The sequence below is a fragment of the Argopecten irradians genome, chromosome 14 (genome assembly GCF_041381155.1).
Source record: "Argopecten irradians isolate NY chromosome 14, Ai_NY, whole genome shotgun sequence".
NCBI classification, from domain to species: Eukaryota; Metazoa; Mollusca; class Bivalvia; order Pectinida; family Pectinidae; genus Argopecten; species Argopecten irradians.
In genome coordinates, this window is record NC_091147.1 from 33,742,030 (window position 1) to 33,756,993 (window position 14,964).

The 14,964-nt window shown below is 35.3% G+C and overlaps 1 protein-coding gene and 1 long non-coding RNA gene across 2 annotated transcripts in view; both read right to left on the bottom strand.

Annotated features, from left to right (window-relative positions):
* LOC138308195 (26S proteasome non-ATPase regulatory subunit 1-like) overlaps window positions 1-14,964 on the bottom strand; it is a 206,243-nt gene that overhangs the window by 105,557 nt on the left and 85,722 nt on the right. The window lies entirely within an intron of this gene.
* LOC138307476 (uncharacterized) lies at window positions 7,003-8,304 on the bottom strand. The gene is made up of 2 exons (XR_011205991.1): window positions 8,228-8,304; window positions 7,003-8,020 (listed from the first exon to the last, which is right to left on the bottom strand). It is a non-coding gene; the product is annotated as an uncharacterized lncRNA (long non-coding RNA).

Below are 14,964 nucleotides of genomic sequence, written 5' to 3' on the forward strand. Positions count from 1 at the left end.
TGACAAGATTCCCTTCAGGCATGCATCCGTGGATAAACCTCGTCTGGAACTATAGTGAAACTAGGTATGCTTCTGTTGCTAACCACATTCCCTGAACCATATATCATTTTGAAATTATGTCATAGATACATGTAGCTGTTTGATAATCTCCCTTTCCTTTTGCTTGCCTGGCCATCTCCACGATCTTTATCCAATAAAAACTCTGTTATTAGATTCCGAAAAGTATATGTTCGCATTTCAGAACGCAGTTTGAAGCGAAAATGAGTATAGCATCTATATTTGCTTACATTTGCCTGAATTTTCTGGACAAAAATGGTTTTGATCCTACCCGCCCTAACAGATGAAAACTTACAATTTAATTGCAGTATTTCTTATAAGTCTGACCTTTGCAAGAAACAAGGAAACAGCAATGCTAGAACTGTTTTAAATAAACAAAATTTGTTTTAAGTCTCTAGAAGAAACATTATTGAGGAATTAACTTCCTACACTGTGAAAAAAACATAGACTTTTTGTAATATCAGCAGCTTTTGTCAGTTAGCAGACAATTTCCTCATAGTTAATTTAATACACAGAAATCAAATGGAGAAAAAAGATATGTACAATCTCATGTATATATTTAATTTTTACTGTTTGAAAATGTTAATTGCTTGCAAATATTTCCGGTCATTTTTTTCCTGAAATAAGTTACATAGAGGAGATAATAAAATGTACAGTAAGTTATTTAAGCCTAAAATACTCAATCCGTGTAGTTACCATGGAAACAGGAGCCCTTTTATATATTTGAGGTTTTAAAGAGTCCACAGAGGCATACTTGATTCAGTGTTGTCAACCGTTTTACACTGTAACCTGGCACCAACAAAAAATTACACAACTCCAAACTCCTAGGGGAGATAATCACTACAAATTATCTTGTCTGTTTGTCAGTTTTCACATGTACCGAACAGTAGCGGAAACTTCAATGAAACAAATGATCACAGCTGGTAATACTGAACAACAAAATAAAACGACACTGCTTTAATTAGGAAGTTTCCTATTAAGTTTGTTTACCATAAATACATAAATAGCTACAAAATAAGTTAATCCCTAGTCATTTAACAATGAGATATTTGTCAGTTTTCAGTATAATGTGACATCTTACCTATTAAAAGAAGTTAATATTTTCCTCTACCTCATTTCCTCCAGACTTCAATGTGTATAAACTGAAACGAAGCTGACTCAATAGAAGTTTTGAAAAAATGAAGTATAACAATATAGATTATCTATTGTATTAGGATCATTGTCCCGAAGTTTTGTTGAAATTGATCCAGTAGTTTTAGAGGATTAGTCAATTGATCATTTTACCTATACAGACAGAAGAGGATGGGGTAGGAGTCGGTGGGGGTGGGGAGTGGGTGTTGTATAATAACTAAATTGTTGTTGGGAAGGGTGGGGGGGGGGAGGAGGCGGGGTATAATTACAAGACAGTATCAGATATTTACAAGGCTTTACCCGAAAAAGAATTTACCAGAATGCAATCTCAGAGTACATAATGCACTTGCTTAATTATCTGAGAGTAAGCTATTCCTATAATAAACGATGAAATAACTGCAAGCAATTATATTGTACTCCCAGAATCTTCTTTATCTTCAAATGATTTACCCAGATTTCTACTTGGCTATGTCACGATGAAAAAAAGTATTCATAAAATAAACCATGCTTGATCTAAAATAGTTTATTCTCATTGTGTACCTTGCTATTTATTGAAACAAATGTTTATTCCCAAAATGCACAAGGCACAACATTACTATGTGATTGTATATATATGTATATGTGCGTATTTTGCACAATTCCAATAAGTTGTAAACTTAAGGAAAATAAAAGAATTGAATTGAATTTAATTGAACTAGAAGCAAAGTAAAAGAATACTTTATTTTCAGAATGCAACTGGTTATATCTGGGAAGAAAATTAAAATTCTGCTCCAAGGATTCACAATTAGAATTTACATCTGGAGGCTACATCTAAGCTTCATTCATAGAATGCAAGAACAAAAGTGCTCCTAGAATAAAATTAGCTACATGCAACAGCAGGAACATATTCTCCTAATGCACTTGGCTGCTTTGGAGAGCAAATGTACTCCCAGAATGCACTTGGCTGCTTTGGAGAGCAAATGTACTCCCAGAATGCACTTGGCTGCTTTGGAGAGCAAATGTACTCCCAGGCTGCTTTGGAGAGCAAATGTACTCCCAGAATGCACTTGGCTGCTTTGGAGAGCAAATGTACTCCCAGAATGCACTTGGCTGCTTTGGAGAGCAAATGTACTCCCAGAATGCACTTGGCTGCTTTGGAGAGCAAATGTACTCCCAGAATGCACTTGGCTGCTTTGGAGAGCAAATGTACTCCCAGAATGCACTTGGATAAGGAACAAATAATCAGTAACCTCTTTAGCGACACAAAGAGAACTACAAAGCCTGTTACGAAAACAGAACCTCGGCCTACGTCACGAGTGGCAGCCAGAGGCCACTGGAAATGTAGGATATCTATACAGCAAATTTAATAAATTGAATATCCCGTGTCAGCAGGCTTTCGTTGGGTTTCTCTGCTTTTTGTGACAGCGCCTGGCAATTTTCTTTATCCCAATATTAAAGCAATTAGTGAGAAGTGATAGGACCTGAGACACTTTTATACCGCCACTCATTTTACCCCCTAATGCTCCAACGCCTTGGGCATCAAGTTCGGTAACAAACAAGCGATGGCCACATCTCCGGTACTAGCTCTGCCATATTGGTGTGCTCTAATATATCTAATAATTCAAATGGAGATGATCCCTATCAGTAACACTATCACAACATCCATCCAATTTCCTCTCTTTGATAGTGAATTCTTAGGATAGAATTATTACTTCCTGAAAATCATAAACAGATTTGATTAACTAAAGCTAAATGCCGTTCCTATGCTCAGGAAGCCTTCTTGAACTGCATGTTTTTAAACATGCTTTGATTCACACAGTTTTTTCAGAGCAGTTTCATAACTTTTGATCTCAAATGCTTTGCAGATCTGATACATTTAATGTTCTGTAACATCTTGTAAAATAAACATATATGTGTTAAATTTGCTCTTCATGCCATTCTGCTAAACCATAAGTGTATGATATAATGTTATAATGGCAATTGAAATGTCCAAACATCCAATTCATCATTGGGCTAGTCTGATAAATGTAGATTATAATATAAAATACCGAAAAATTCAAACCTATGCACCAACCATTCTGTATTTGTGTCTTTTATATCGAAGTGTCCCTATAGCAGGTTTGATTATAGGTATTTCTATAGTATAATGTTTGCCCTAAATCATTGGGTATCGTGTTCCAATATCTGGTAATAAAGGTGACAGATAGAGTTTTGGGTTCTGGGAAGTCGTGTTAGTGCAGCCGTGTATAAGGAAGCCTTACCACCATGAAGGTTTCTACTGTACCGTCAAGTTCTGACCTCAATGTAAACCTCCAAAGTGTTCCACAAACTGGATTTATGAAAAGGGGGAGGCAAATCAAATTTCAAGCACACGACAAGAATTTTATATCAAAATTGAGTACAGAAAAAAATGAGCACTTCAATAGATGTCTACAGCTACCACTCATACAATTATTAGAATCTTCTGCATCCATCACAACACCAATACTAAGTCTATAACATCAGGGACAAGGATATTGGCAAGCTTACAAGAGGATGCAACATCATTGACATAGCTAACAATGTAACTACCTTAGCCTGGAAATACAGCTTTTAAATAACTTACAAACGGAAATACAGACAAATCTGCTAACAAAACATTAAATCCTACCATCACACTTATAAGAGAAACTTTAAGAAATGCCATGGAGCATCACAGCCTACCATACATTTCCACAAAAGCTGCAAAGCAACAGTATAAATACCAGTATTACAGGTAGCCTTGATCAAACAGCACTTTATCAGATGATCAGTGTCACCAGAGTGTCTCACTGAACTTATCAACCCTACAGGTCTGATGGCTACTTCCTCTTGACCACAGGCCACTTCTATTGACCACTGGCCTTTTCCCTTCTGATAGAGTGTCTACTTAACATGGAGGCTTGAAAGGGATTTTAATATTAGCAAAAGTAACACCAAACTAATACAAAGAAATCCTTCTGTGCAAGACCTGTTCTCTAGTTTGAAAATCAGGACCTTATGGTACATTTTACAAGTATACTGTCAAGAAAAGTATAAAAGAGTAATGTATGAGAATACAGAATATGTAAACAAAAGTATGCTCATCTGTCTATGTGTTAAAGTAAAAAAATAACTTCAGAAATAGCCAAAGCTTATTCAGTTTTTAACAAGCCATTGTAGTTCAATAAATTCTTTTAACTTGTATGGAGTTACAGTTCCCTTGAAAAAGAAAGTTAAAAAAAGGGTAATTATCTCACCACATAATGCAAAAGTACAAATCTGTTGCTATAGAAATCAAATGGTTGCCAAGATACCTAAAACCGATTAAGACAGGATTTCTGGACAACTCATGCACATGTTGAAACTCCGAAGTAGTACTTTTATTTCCAAATTAGATCAACAATGTCTATGTTACCACTTAAAAACAACAATTACAAACAGTAACAACAAGCAAACATGTCGTTTGGTCCCAATCAATACACACTAAAACTGGCTAATTTACTTATGGTCATTATCTTTCTCGAAAAAAAAGGCAATTTCAGCAACCAATTGTCAATGTAAAACTTTGAGAGGTTTGTGTATAAAACAACATTTTAGAGAACAAATGACAATATAAGAACAACAAAATGGTCACAGTCACATGTTGGCAATAAAGCCAAACAAAAAAACACTATTGCAACTGAGTGTGTGATCAAGAGATCATGACTTGTAGCAGATCAACTCTTTCCAATCATAACCACTATAATATATTGAGCTTCATAACGGCTATATGAGACAAGTATTAGCAGAACACTTAGCCAACATTGATACAGTCAACTTTATGTCCAATGACCATCCGACGTCTTTATTTCCAATGACCATCCGACGTCTTTTTAGCCAGTTGTAATACCCAAGGCTTGCCAAGGTTTCCACTTCTCATGAGGTGGAAGGTGGAGACTTTGATGTCACTAGATGAAATATAACTTGTATTCATCAAGAAACAAGGAAAATCCTCTATGTAAAATGCTGGACACTGGAGCCACTTTCCTAAGTACAAATGACCAGATAAGTATCAGCATAAACGATATGGCAAAACATTACCTACACCTATTGACATCTGGGTCAGCGCCTCATTGGTAAACTCAGACCAGACGCTTATAAACAAAAATGGGTGATGGACCATGCTTTATGAGTGACAGTCCTGGAATTAAAACTATAAAATGTCTGTGGTCACACAATATGCTGGACAGAACAAGGTGGCTTATTTATTCTGCTTTGTCTTCAAGAAAATTGTCTTTGAAGAGATTTCCCCCTCCTTTCTAATGTTATAAATGGCCATTTGTCATGCTTCATCCGCACAGGTGAACTTCTTTAGAAACGAGAAAACTACATTGAGCAAGACATCAGATTTCATCATCACAATTTGGCAACTATGTCTCTAAAAGAGTTAAATATTATAACTGATAATTTTTTGTCAGAATTAAAATAAATTAAACAGTTTCCATACAATATTTGTTTATTTCAAACCCAGGTTCAAAAGGCATTTTCATAGTTAGATGTATGACAGCAAATCCCAAAATATCAAATTGACACTTGAAGTTGATAAAAAGGAAGATATTTGAAGTCAGATTGCAGCTGAATTAGCCGTGAAAACCTTTGCCACATATATCCCATCACTGCATATTGATATCTTACTTGAATCACTAAAATGTGTATCCATCAAAACGTGCAGTTTACAGTACTAATTTCTGATCTGTTAGAAATGACTCTAAACTGGCATTATTACCATGAGTTTTCTTATGATTCAGATAATAAGACTGCAAAACATTTTTGTGAAACATATAACAAAATCTAACAGAAAAAGCAGTTCTTCCTAAACTTACAAGAACGTATCAAATGGTCTATACCTATATACCAATTGCCTTTTGGCATTTTCACCAATCAAAAGATTTTACAAGCATATATAGAGCTATATATTCCATAATCAAATGCTGCATTCAGCATCCATTCCTTGATGCATTTACCCGGGGGAGCCACCACACAGTCGGAGCATTGGTGTGATACAGCGACAGCTAAAAGACGGAGCTATAATTTGGAGCTGGAACCAGAAGAGACCTGTGATAATTTGAAGACGATACCAGATGTGTCAGGTCTGCAGTATATGGAGACTTATAGAGCGAAACATTTGTGACAATTACATATATATAATTACATGTAAAGGCCTGCTCCGGAAAAATGCACGACATGTGTTACGCCAAAAATTTCTTCTCGGGAGTGACATTGGTGGAAAAAAAATTCAAAGAATAAAAACACAGGATTGGTTATGTCATATTATATCTGGAATTAAATTTAAACTTTATCGAAAGAATTGAACAATTTGGTAAAATAAAACAGATGAATCTAATCTTTGTATGAGATATGGCATTTTGTTTTCTAATTTGATTTTGTCATGTCTGATCTGTACCAAATATTGTAGATAGGGAATTACAAGTCTATACAGCAAAATATAATGCTTTCTTATCTACCAGTGAAAGCCTATGTTTATATCTATACAGTCTCCTTGAAATTGTCAACAAAAAATACAGAAAGAAAATTACAGTGTATGGACACATCACACTTGACAGGCTAAGTATATATGCAATGATTTATCTTGTGCCGACTGCAGGATTCAGACAAAGAGATGATAGATAATTTACACCAAATGACTATGTCCAAATTCTGATGGCTCTCTCGGATCAAACAAAATGTCCAAAAAGCACACAAACATTCCAAACAGTCCTAAAACCAGGTTAATGCTATGACAATATCTTTGATCATAGACATAATTCAATGAACCTATCTTGAACCGAAGGCCAAACAAACAAGAGGCCCAGAGGGCCTGTATCGCTCACCTGGTTTTTTGTTAGTAATTATCACAAGACTCAGACAATTAGAAAAATAAGCAAAATTGACTCCCAAAGTTTAATTTTGAATCACAACCATACAATGATGCTATTGATACCATACAAATATGCTATCCAATACATAGGTTCAGAGACAAAGTAATTTATATGAAAATAGTAGCCTAATTGACCTTTTGACCTCGCATCTTTGCCGTCTAAGGCCCCGGGGGTCAGCCCTATCATTTGTACAATTTCAAATCCCAACCCTATAAGGATGCTACCATTGCATTATAAGTGCTCTTCCATTCTTAGTTGCAGAGAAGAAGTCGTTTATATGGAAATAGCTAAATTGACCCCTTTTGACCCCACCCTTCAGGCCCCGGGGGGTCAGCCCCATCATTTGCAAAATTTTGAATTCAAACCCTATAAGGATGTAACCATTGCATTATGAGCGTAATCCCATGTTAAGTTGCAGAGAAAAAGTTATTTATATGGAAATTGACCACTTTTGACCCCGCCCCTCAGGCCCCCGGGGGGTCAGCCCTATCATTTGCACAATTTTGAATTCCCACACTATAAGGATACTACCATTGTATTATGGGTGCTATAACGTGCTTAGTTTCAGAGAAGAAGTCGTTTATATGGAAATAGCCAAATTGGCCCCTTTTGACCCCGCCCCTCAGGCCCCCTGGGGTCAACCCCATCATTTGTACAATTTTGAATCCCCATCCTATAAGGATGCTACCATTGCATTATGGGTGCTATCCCATGCTTGGTTTCAGAGAAGAAGTCGTTTATATGGAAATAGCCAAATTGAACCCTTTTGACCCCGCCCCTCAGGCCCCCGGGGGGTCAGCCACATCATTTGTACAATTTTGAATCCCTACCCTATAACGATACTACCATTGCATTATGAGTGCTATCTCATGCTTAGTTTCAGAGAAGAAGTCGTTTATATGGAAATAGCCAAATTGACCCCATTTGACCCCGCCCTTCAGGCCCCCGGGGGGTCAGCCCCATCATTTGTACAATTTTGAATCCCCACCCTATAAGGATGCTACCATTGCATTATGGGTGCTATCCCATGCTTGGTTTCAGAGAAGAAGTCGTTTATATGGAAATAGCCAAATGGACCCCATTTGACCCCGCCCCTCAGGCCCCGGGGGTCAGCCCCATCATTTGTACATTTGAATCCCCACCTATAAGGATGCTACCATTGCATTATGGGTGCTATCCCATGCTTGGTTTCAGAGAAGAAGTCGTTTATATGGAAATAGCCAAATGGACCCCATTTGACCCGCCCCTCAGGCCCCGGGGGGTCAGCCCATCATTTGTACAATTTTGAATCCCATCCTATAAGGATGCTACCATTGCATTATGGGTGCTATCCATGCTTGTTTCAGAGAAGAAGTCGTTTATTGAAAATAGCCAAATTGACCCTTTTGGCCCCGCCCTTAGGCCCCTGGGGGTCAGCCCCATCATTTGTACAATTTTCAGTTAGTAGCCATAAGGATGCTACAGCCAAATTTTGTTGAAATCCGACCAGCGGTTATGGAGAAGAAGTCGATTGTTGACGGACGGACGGACGGACGGACGACGGACGACGGACGACGGACGACGACGCCGGACGCCACGGTATGGCATAAGCTCACCTTGGTCCTTCGGACCAGGTGAGCTAATAAACCTTAAACCACCGAGAAATACTGGAGGACTTAAAAATGGTAAATTGAAATTGTTGAACACCATTACTCAGTTAACTATCGCCTTGAAAACAGTCTGTTACCTTGAAAACATTGACAACGGAACAACTTATTTGAAATACTAATAGCCACCCTGAAAAAAAGTCAGTACAAGCACCTGTCTTTGAAAATTGGTTGGTCACCTTAAAAACAATTTGTAACACTGAAGAACCTATAAAATGGTTGGCAGCCTTGAAAACAATTTCAGGAGAAACTGTTATCTTTAAAATGTTTGATCATCTTGAGAATAGTTGGTAACCTTGGGAAGAGTTACAAAGGAAACTTTTATTTTGAAAAGGTTGATCACCTTGGAAACAGTTGGTATCCTTGGTAACTGTTTCTGTGATTTCTATGGTAGTATGATTCAACATTTGATGAAGACATTTATCCTTCAATTATGCCTCCATGGTGTACACTTCTCATGGATTAGCAGAATATTTCATGACTGGATTCTGCAGAATATCTGTCTGATATATAAAATGTAGTGTAATCCCCAGAGTTGAAGAATCCACCAGTGGTTGTTCGAAAACTGTCTGGATGTCTTTGACTTGATTTTTTTTTTTTTTTATTCTTTACCTAATTTAGGTTGATGTTAAGTCTTTTAGTTGATGATTATAACGATTCTCTCAATAACCTATTTAAGTTGGTTCTCAAAAATGTCTCAAGGTTGTCTATCGCTAGTAAATTTCATTTGATCTTTACTAATCGGTCTTGATGTTGAAAGGTTTTTTTTTTTTTTTTTAAGTCAACGATGGCAATGCTTCCATGCAATGTATATTTCTTGTATTGAATAACAGGATATGTAACAAGAAAATGTGTTGTAAGAAAGTGTCTAAAGATTTTTCGATAAACCATTCGTACAGAGATCTGTTGTTTTCTAAACAGATCAACTCATCAATCTCCAGATTCCAACCCTGAACAACAACAAAAAAACAAATTCCATTTCTAAAACAAATCCTTCATTTTCTAAAGCCCCCGTTACCAATACAGAAGTATACAAATTATTCTGAAGGTTATAGATAGCCGTGTAGTGATTCAATCCTTCTGAAGTCACGCATTCTGGAAGAAATTGGTGATCCATTACCTCTGACGACCCACACATATTTTCTATTCATAGGATTGTTTTAATTCTAAAGTGCATCTTTACCACAATTAACATCCAGTATTATTAAAATCAGTTACAAAATGGGTGCTAATTAGAGTTGGTAATAAAACAAGACTAAAATTTTTGTCCTGAAGAGGTTGATTAGAACAAAACTTATTATTCCTCATCATTTTACTATCAAATCACTAGAAACAATAAATTGTGATGTGATAAATTTAATTTTCTATGTTACATTACTTTCGATATAATTACCAGTAATTTTGACATCCACCCACTATAAAACAACAAAAGAAATCTCCAACTGATTTTTTTTTACACGAAGCTATAATTATATTAAACTAGCAAGTGTTTTCTGATTGATGAAGAATATATTCTTCTCGATCTGCAGCAATGCGTAGTGTACTTGGAATAGAGCACTCTAGAGTAAGGCTATTTGAGTGCAAAATGGTTCTATCCTGTACAGACTTTGACTAAGAAATGGTAAAAAAAATATTTAAAAAATATGATCAATGACGCGGGATGGTCAGATAGACCAATACATCAGACAAACAAAATATGTTTAAAGGAGGGAGTGCCGAACCACAGACCTCAGAAGATGAAATCAAGTAGATATAGACAAAGCCTTTAAAACATCATATATACATTTGTGGGTGGGACTGACAGACCAATACAGAGATCTCTCCAGGGAATTAGGAGCTAAAACTTGAACAGCATTAGTATGTGCTGCAGTCATCATTGCTTCTCCACATAAATTGTACAAGTAATTCTGAGAGTATGAATATACCTTGTCAGAAACTTGTAACTCTGTCTATTTAAAAATGATGACAAATCTTCCACAAGTCCCCATCCACAATGCCTTCTTGTCAATAGTTTCAACAATACATTACGGAACAGTTTGTCGTAAGTTCTTAAAATAATGCAAAATACAAACAATTAATATTGATATTAACTTCACTCATAGATGTACAAAAGGTGTTTATAAATCACACAAAAATGTTCAAGTAAAATGGAAACCTTAGCATCAAATGACACATAACATGCACATTTTCTTCAAAGATCTATAGCTTCTATCTTTAAAACATGATTTATCCAAATTTTCAACGACAAAATAGAAGACAAGAAATTGATCTCCTGTATACACAAGTGCTTAAGAAAAGGCAAATTCCCATACCATTTGTCCTTGAACATGTTCAAAATATGTACATATTTCAAAGACCAGACCAAAGTTCTTTGACTGACTTCAAAAGAATTTCCATGATTTGGTATGGCTGAATTCAAATCAATTTCAATGATATAGTATGGCTCACTTAAAATCAATTTCCATGATTTGGTATAGCTGACTTCAAATTAATTTCCATGATTAAGAATGGCTGATTTAAAATAAAAGTCCATGATTTAGTATGGCTGGCTTCATACTATTTCCATGATTTTGGTTTACTGACTTCATAGCTGAATTCAAATCAATTTACATGACTTAGTATGGTTGACTTTTAATTTCATTTCCCTGATTCTTTATGCCTGGCTTCATACAATTTCCATGATTTTATTTGACTGGTTTCAAATTAATTTCCATGACTAGTGTATGGTTTGTGTGTCTCCTTGTGATAGCAGTAACTCTTTCCTTAACTTTATAGTGTCGTCTCACTGAAGTGTACATAGCAACACTGAGCTGGTCTCAAGCTAATCAGAATCAATGTGAGAAATGCTGAGTTTATCAACCAATTCTAATGCTAAGTTTATCTTGTGATATTTTGGCCCTAGATTTTATATGAGACTGATGCCAATTTTACAAGTGACCTTGAACATTGACCTTCATACTTTGATTAGACATGCATGTCGATATTCGGAAACAACTTGTCGGACTGTCACAAACATTCTTCAACTTGAGGAAGTTCTATTAAAATAATAATTAAAGCTACTCAATAAGGAAGTATCATCGAAATTCAGAATGATTTCCTTGAAATTTTTTCTGGATTTCACAATACTCCTTTTGATGAATATTTACAGAACAAGAACATGAAAACGCTATGTTTTCTTAACTTGTATGGCATATTTTAAATCCTTCTAACATCATAAACAAAACAGCTGTCATTTTTTGGGAAAATAATTGTCACATTTCATTTGAAGACTTTATCTACCTCCGTCCAATTAATTTTGTCAAATATTTTCTAGATTAATCACAACTTCTCCTTATAAACAAAAGCATAGTGTTGTCCCTGTAAGTGTGTGCTAGTTTATCATTTGAGTAACACTGACAGAAAGTGATTGTTATACATATAAACCACATTTGCTCCAATTAACTCACCTGCCATACAAATGCATTTCCCAATCCCAATATTGGGCTAGAAAGCGGATATTTTTACCAACCTAGGGACAGTTAGACGGCCAACCAGAAGTAATTCAGTGTCCCTTTAAGGGAGATATCAAGTTGTCTGGTCCATTTGTCTATTTTTTTTCAAAAATATTCCATTTCCTCACTGCAAGCATTTACAAAACCATAGGAAATAAGCTAAGAGTTGTGGCAGACGACTTTTGGGATGTATGATCTCGTAGTCTATCCATCTACAAGATAGTGTTTGTCACCTAGGCCATCTACGTGTTCACTGAAAGCATTTTCATGACTATTAGTTAAAAGATGACTTGATAACTCCACTACCCATAAAATTGTTGATGTCGCTATGTTTTATGTACACGTCACTAAGTTTGGTTGAAATTTTAGTAATCAAATAGTACATATGATTTTTATTTCCATTGTCTGCGACAAGAGGTACAACGTGCCACTTTAAGGGCTAGATCTCAACCACCTCCATGAATATGGGTTACAATAATTGTAATTAAGATTTCAACATCCATTTTTTTTTATATATATATAGGTAATTACTTATTTTTCAAAGCATATTCTGGATATACAAATAAGGAATTCTATCTTCACATCTTTCATCATCATCATCATCATCATCATCCTTCATTTTCATCATAGGCATCATCATATTTTGGCTTTGAGTCTGATCCTTGCTCTGTTGACTTTAAAGCGACAAAAGTGACATGTACTTGACAATTTTTTGTTAAATCATTTTTTCTTTTCCTGTTTTTATTTTATTTATTTTTTTGAGTGAGGGGGGATGGGAGGATGGTGAGTATTAAGTCTTATGAGCTCTTTGGATCTAATACAGTCTTTGTACCACCACAAACCTGATACAAACTATAAGTATATAACCACATCATGAACTCACTTCCCTAAACATGAAATATACTGACCTACTCTTCCAAAACAGAAATAACACAAAACCAATCAGGAAATACCACCTCAGTGACAATACACTGAAACCATTGTTTGTCCTCATCGAGATTAACTCAAAATAGTTCTTTGATACAACTAAGCGTTCAACATCCATCCCAATCTAATTCAAACATTTTCTCTCTGCTAGCAATTTGGGTTGGAATTTTTTTTAAATAATCAAATCTAGCAATCACCATGACATTAAGACATTTCTATTTAATTTCAAATTATGCAAATTTTGAATTTGATAATGTTTTTAATGAATTTTATAGATTTTGCTACAGGAATTTGATGTAATATGAGTATGGTTATTATAATATCCATGATAGCAATCCTTTGTCAATCTAATAACGAGAAGACGTTCAGAGGATACACAGAATGTGTATTGCATTTTATTTCATTCCTTGAGATTCATTGTTTTAAATATTTGATTATTATATCCGAAAATATCAAATTATTGCAGAATTTGACAATAAATGTGATGAAATTCTTACTTCATTTTTATACTATCATAAAGATGAATTGGCAACATTGCATGAAAGACAAACGTAGAGACGTGATCATAGCTACTCTTCATGTAGTAGAGCTATACCTAAATCAATGATCGTTAATAATTTACGAGAAATGGATAACGGCATGAAACAGAACAAAAGTAGCAGACATTCATCATGAGAGCTTGATCACTTACAAGTTTGAACTGAGTTCTACTCTGGGAATCCAATGATAGATTCATTCTAACAAAAACATTAATGTGATTCAATTCTGAAGATTTGAAGCCGTCAAAGAACAAAGCAACAGTGGCCAAATAAAGTTATAAATAGAGCATATCAAGTGGGATTAAAAAAAATTATAAATAATACCTCAAAAATTTGATAGATGTCTTTTTTATATTTACAACTGGATCAACAAAATTTACTCAAAAATCGATCAGGTAATTCAACTGATACCAGGGAATGTGTGGGATATATTTGTTTGCGACAATTCATTTTCTGGTCTACTTGTTAAAATTGACAGCATTTCACTAGAAGTGATTAGATACATATATATATCCGTATTTGTTTTATTGATAAAAAAACTTAAATAATTGTATCAAAAATAAAAATTTGCAATAAATCTATGTCTGTGTCATCACCTGACAGATGTTCTCTATTTAAATTCCTTTAATAAATAATTGCCATCATTGTCTAGTTACTTTTCCACCAATCAGAATGACGATAACCGCTATATTTAGTACGACGATGACCGTTATATTTAGTATGACGATAACCCTTATATATAGTAGGTGTAATGTTTCATTTGTAATTCAATAAGCTTCATAATGCAGTTGTCATGCTGTTATGACAGGAAGTCACTGTACAGCTTGTTTATTCATGGATAACCACACGATAATAGAACGACAACGATAATTGACAAATTTAATTGGACAATTAGGGTGCGATACCAATTAATAACATTTATTGATGCAAACAACGTACGTCATCAAATTATGGTAAACATCAACAGATCAGAAAATCTTTTCTATGTTCTGATCCTTTTTTGCCCGCAGGACAATCGGACTGCCTAGCTAGCACCTCAAACGTCAATACAAGCCATAATCCTGTGAATGATCGGTCCATAGCAAACATAAAGATTTTACACTCGTTCTGCACTATAAACATATGGCCATTTTTTCTGTACTCCTCATTATAAGGTTCACAAGCTCTCATCAGCATATGCCTACATCTAATGTTGGATTGTGCATATCAACTTAAGAGATTGACATCATATATGTTTATTTCCCTACGAGTTGAGAAATATAATTCCAGTCAATTG